General features: G+C 40.9%; 1 pseudogene; it reads right to left on the bottom strand.

The window, feature by feature from the left end:
• Positions 1 to 4,545: 4,545 nt before the first annotated feature.
• Positions 4,546 to 5,088, bottom strand: LOC102871733 (annotated as a pseudogene).
• Positions 5,089 to 6,099: the final 1,011 nt, after the last annotated feature.

The following is a 6,099-nucleotide window of genomic DNA, read 5'->3' as shown; positions in this document are numbered from 1 at the left end:
AGACCCAACATTTGATTGGTCTATCTGGATTTTGGAGGACTCATATCCCACATTGGAATGTTGTTAGCTCCCATCCAAAAAACGACTCAAAAGAAAAGTGCATTTGAATAGATGCCTGAGCAACAGCAAACTATGGCTGAAATAGAGAAACCATTCTCATTTCCTTGCCTTTAGGGCCTTATAGTCCACATTCTGACATGATTCCTGAGGTATCTACCATCCATGCTTATTCAGATTGGAGTTTATGGCAAAAACCTGAGAAGGCTACGCTGTCGCAGCCATTAGGATTCTGGACTAGGAAATTCCCTGATGCTGTTGCATGATATATATATACCATTTGAAACTCAATTACCCTCCTGAAATTGATTGTGACTGCTTTGATGACAGAAGGACGTAAGATTGTGGATTGGGACTGCTTCAATGACGGAAAGATGTAAGATTATTATGAGACCTGAAATATTCATCATTTCTTAGGTGATGTTGGAGAAACATTCTACTAAAGAAGCAAGTGCCAAAAATAGTTCTGTGATAAAATGGAAATGGTTCATATAGGAATAAGCAATTGGGGGAATGTAGAAAGGCACCCACTGCATTAATGAGCAAATAGCCTCTTTCCTCATTGGTCTTACCCTAGAACCTCCAGAGCCCATTGCTACATTGACAGTGCCCTATGAACAACTTCTTGCTTGATCATCAGAGAGCTGCTTGGAATGCATATGGCAGTCCAGGGTAAGTGTAGAAAGCCACCACATTAAAACTAGCAAATGGGAAAACTCTGACTGAGGAAGGGGAGAACAGATGCACAATGGGCTGAACTGCATGCTGCCTTCCTAACTGTGACTGATGTGCAGTGGTGAGAGTTCATATGTTTGGATTTTTTCTGATTTATGGACCGTGTCTAATGGCTTAGCCATATGAACAGGAAAATGGGCAACTGGACTATCAAAGGGACACCAGTGTTGGGCAAGGACCTATGGGAAGGACTCTGAGAATTGAGTGAGCACATTAGAGTTGGGCATGTTAATGCCCATCAAAAACAAGAAACAACAACAACAACCAAACCAAGCAAACCTACCAGTATAGAGGGTGAATGGAATAAGCAGATGGAAATGTTAGTGTGCACTCGCTTGAGATGGCTAGTTGGGTACTTTAAATGAGTGGGCATGAGGTTACTGCAGCAATGCAGAGAAACTAGACATATTCCTGTTTCTCTCTATGAAGTATTATATGCCAATAAGGATTGCTCTTTTTGCCAGCAAGAGAGACAGAGGTTGCAAATAGTTATGGCACACATTCCCAAGGGAGAAGGCACCACACACAGTTGGCAAGCTGATTATATTTAACCAATGGCACCAGTGGCACTAGGTGGCTACAAATAGGTTCTTAAAAGAATAGATATTTACTCTGGACTAAGCTTGACATATCTTGTAACTGAAACAAATGCTGAAAAGACTATTGAAGGATTGACACAAAATATACTGTACCAGTTTGAGCCACCAAGTTGTATTTCTTTGGACCAAAGAACACACTTTACCGCCCACAAAGTGCAGCAAGGGACCAAGAAACATCATATTAAATGGACATACTATGTTGCCTACTACCCTCAGAATAATGGTCAGACAGAGATTTGGAAGAGGTAATTGAACTTTTATTACCCAAAACAGGGGAAAGAAGGGCATAAAAGGCAGGCTCACACACCTTTAATAGAGTGTGCTCACACTCAACATGGAGGGCTGGGGGGCTAAAGGGAGATCACCACTGGAAAATTCTACATATATGCAGGAGAGAAAATCAGGAAAGATGCTGGCACTACCACATAAACCTTCCCCACACCACCTGAAATCGTTTTCTTCTTGCCAGATGCTGCAGTCCCATGTCTAGGATTAAACTATGAGTTCTAGAAGCAGGCGTGATCCTTGAGCAAACATCTGTAACAATACCCTTAAACTTGTGTGCAAGAATTCCCAAGGGTCTAATGAGATTGATTATACCTTCACCCCATTTTGCATAACTAGGGTTGACAGTGAATATTACTGTCTTGCCTAGTGATTGAGCTAGCTGGTGTTGTACCTACATAATTCTATCAAACATGAGAAAGGGAATTGACTAAAGGAGAAGCACTTGACAAACTGGTCTTGCTGCCTGCAATTTGTAGTTGCACAGTAACTGAACTTCATGTAGAAACACTTGCTATAATGATATATGATAGATGGGTGAAAGGAGAAATAATAGATGAGGGGAAAGGAATTAATAAATGGTCATTCAGCATTATATTGTTTATATTGATACCTCAAGAGAGACTCAGAGTAAGGGACTTTTTCCAGCTGAATGTCAGAAACTGGAAAAGCAAGGCCAAAATAACAGTGGTTTATGATGAAATGCATTAAAGTATATGTGTTCATTTAGATGTACTTGATTATTATAGCTGTTTCTTTTATGTTTCCTCTATACAGTAATATTAAAATATATTATGAAAATGAATATTAGCTGTTGTGATGTTGAAATATATAGTAAAAATGATTATTTTCTTTAATGTTATAATATATTGTAAAGATAACTATGGTTTTTGTTGATTTTTTTATTAATTTCAATGAACATCTACAGAGATTTTGGATTTCCATTCACTCACTGTTGCACTTTTCTCCCCACTCACCCAACCTCCACCCCCAGTTCACTCTTATCCTTGAAAAGCAAAAGAAAAACTCCTTCATTGGTATACAATCCCCCCGCATACCCCCATCCCCAACCCCACCCCGAGTATACTCCACTCTGCAACCCTCATTCCGGACTCTTATGATAATTATAATGCTCTAAAATATATTACTTTTAAACTATTCTCTCCCTCATCAGCTTCAATGCCGTAAACATAATTTATACAGTTTTTCTCAGTCATACCCCCATCCTGATGTCAGCCTCATTCTACAACAGTGGCTCTATATAGTATTTGTCCTTTTGTGACTGAGATATTTCACTCAGCATAATGTCATCCAGGGTCATCCATTTTTAATAATATTGCGTGAGTTCCTTGTTTTTCAATGCGGCATAGTATTCCGTTGTGTGAATATACCACATCTTCTCTATCCATTCGTTTGTTGATGATGGGCACTTAGGTTGTTTCCATAGGAAGTAGTGAGATATATTGTAAAACATAAATACTGGGTATCATAATGATTAGATATGTTATAATTTGGAAGAAGAATGTAAGCCTACCTCCAGCTAGTGCTTATGTGAAGAGGGGAAATTTACCCAAAAGGCATGCTTGTTGAAAGAAGTAGAATTTGGTAGAGAGCATGGTCCTTGTCATGGAAAAGATTAAGCCTCACTCAATACTCAGAGAATAGTTACATTTGAAAGAAGTAGACAAATAGAGACTTTGCCAATTCACTGAGGCAAGGTAAAGCTGGTGCTTATCAGAGCCCCATATCCAGGACTTGAAAAGCCAGAGTTGTCTGCAGTGTAGCTGTTTTTGTTAGGTGCTGTCTAATTGAGTATAAATCATAGCAACCATATGAACAATAGACTCCTGTCCTATCCTGTACCATCCTTATCATCTCTGATATAGTTGAGCCCATTGCTGCAGTCACTGAGTCCAATCCATCTTGTTGGGAGTCTTCTTTTGCTGCCCTTCTACCTTTCCAAACATGATATTCCTCTTCCAGCAACATGTCCAAAGTATAGGAGATGAAGCCTCACCATACTTGCCTCCAAAAAGGAAGTACTCTGGCTGCACTTTCCCCCACAACATTTCGTGTCAAGGACCAGCACCAAAGACTCAACTATGGCACTGTCTGGGCCAAAAACTCTCATCCAGACTGCATCCTGCTGTGCCACCAAGGGCCTCACCTGGGGCCGGAAAGGGGTGTCCAGTGCCATGATATTTGTATGTCTGACTATTTTGTTGTTAGAGGTTTAACACCTATCTATCACTTTGTTATACTGCAGGTTGATTTGTGTGCTGGTAATTACTTTATAGCTCAGTGTGTAGATGTTTATTTGTTTTCTATTTGCTTTTATTAGTACAACACTTGTCTGTCAGTTTGCTGTACTGGAATAATGTGTGGGCTGCTATGAAGCTGAAAACTATGCAATTTGGTATGTCAAATGCCAGAAGAGTCACCCATGGTGGACAGGTTTCAGTAGAGCTCCTTGATTAAGACAGACTAAGAAGCAGGACTGGCCAATCACTTCCAACGTAACAGGCCACCACAGCTCTCTATTTTTAAATAGAGTTTGAAAGATTGTCATTCCTTTTTTTTTTCTCGTAAGTTTCATTTTATTAAATGTGATAGAAACAGATACCATGGTGATTAAGGAATTTTACAACTATGGCTTAGACATACTTCTGGCTCACAGAGCTCTCCAACACAACAGCTGGGTACTGAATGACTTTATATGAAGGAATGGTACAAATGAAAAAACTTAAGTGGTTATTTTGGTATGATTTCTAGAAAAGGTAAAATAAACAAAACATGCAGGTGGCATCATGGTGACCATGGAAGTCACCCGTGTAGTTGTGAGGGAGCCAGGCTAAAGCTTCGCTCAGCTCTAACCATCACTTTCTCCCAGAGTGTGCTTGTTAAAGAAATACTCTGCCAGGTCAGATTCCAGGCACCCATCATGCACAAGTTAGTTACATAGTCACCCAGTTGCTTGATGAATTTCACCTGCTCATCCAGGTAATGCATCTCAATGAAGTTACACACATGAGGGCAGTTCTTGTCAGTGGCCAGTTTTTGCAGTTCCAATTGGGACTCATTCACACTTTTTTCCAAGAGTAGTGCACACTTCATTTCATTCAGCCCACTCTCCCAGTCATCATGGTCTGATTTCTTGATGTCCTGAAGGAAGATGCGGCAACCTCGCTGGTTCTGCAGTTTCATCAGTTTCTCAGCATATTCCCTCTCCTCATGGGATTGGTGAAGAAAAAAAATTGGCAAAATTCTTCAAAACCACATGATCATGGTCAAAGTAGTAAGATATAGACAGATAGACATAGGAGAAGAGCTCCAGGTTGATCTGGAGATTGAAGAAGGCCTCTGAGTCCCGATTGTAGTTTTGGCACATCTACCAAGGGGATGTGGTCATCATGGTCATGGTGGTGCTAGAGTGGAGATGAGGACCTTAGGGCATCTTCTCTGCTGATATGAGGAGGTAATGGAGGATTGGCTTGAAATGACTGGCCTGGGAGAAACCCATGATAACCAGATTCCATTCAAGCACTGTTGAAGCAGGAGACTACAAAGGTCACCTGTGTCTTTCTTGCTTCAGTTTGTCTAAGAACACTTTTTTTTTACACAAAACATTCTAAATTACCATAAAAATCATTCTGCATGCAAAAGGCATTTAGCATTACAAGACTGAAAATCCAGATGAAGATTCTTCTCTGGCTTATCTGACAACATGCCCTAGTTGCTGTGCCCTACCTCTCCATTTCCTTCAGTGTGAGGAGATGCCCCTTAAAGGCAGCTCCCTACTCTCTCTCCTCGGGAATCTGACCATTCTTCATCCTCTGAGTGACCCCGTCCTGCTTGTTAGGTCCAGACAGGGGGCCAAAAGGGAGAATGAAGAATTCAAAGAATATTCATGTCTACAAGAACAGTGAATGGCCCTACTCACCTGGCAGAACTAACAGATGAACTATAAATCACAACAGAATGTCCCTCCTCAAAGACCCTGTTATAAAAACGCTACCCAATAAATTCAAAGTGCAACTTCGTCAATCTGCATCTTCAGAATAAGGAACCTCCCCTGGGATCACCCCCCCTCTTTCCCCAAAAAAGCTGCCTTAAGTATTCTCTCTTATTCTCTCTGATTTCTTTCTTAAGTCTGCTAACCTAACATCTGGTGCCAAAACCTAGGAGATGAGTTAAGGTGCTGTGCCCTGCTCTCTTGCTCTCTCTCAAACCAGCCCATCAAGACACTTGAACAGTAATGTAGAGTCCTGCTTCTGTCCTCTTTTGTGTGTGGCTCCTGACTGGATAATCTCTGCCTCTTTTGTCTTTCTGATCTCTGTATTCCCCACCTCCCCTTTTTCTGAAGGCTCCTAAAGCTAGACCCAATTAACTTGCAGGAATTTTAGCCTCCATTCCAGGCATTTTA

Source organism: Elephantulus edwardii, unplaced genomic scaffold (genome assembly GCF_000299155.1).
Source record: "Elephantulus edwardii isolate Elephantulus edwardi_28Jun2011 unplaced genomic scaffold, EleEdw1.0 scaffold00283, whole genome shotgun sequence".
Taxonomy (NCBI): domain Eukaryota; kingdom Metazoa; phylum Chordata; class Mammalia; order Macroscelidea; family Macroscelididae; genus Elephantulus; species Elephantulus edwardii.
Note: the sequence above shows the minus strand (reverse complement) of the source record. Positions and strands in the feature narration are given on the sequence as shown.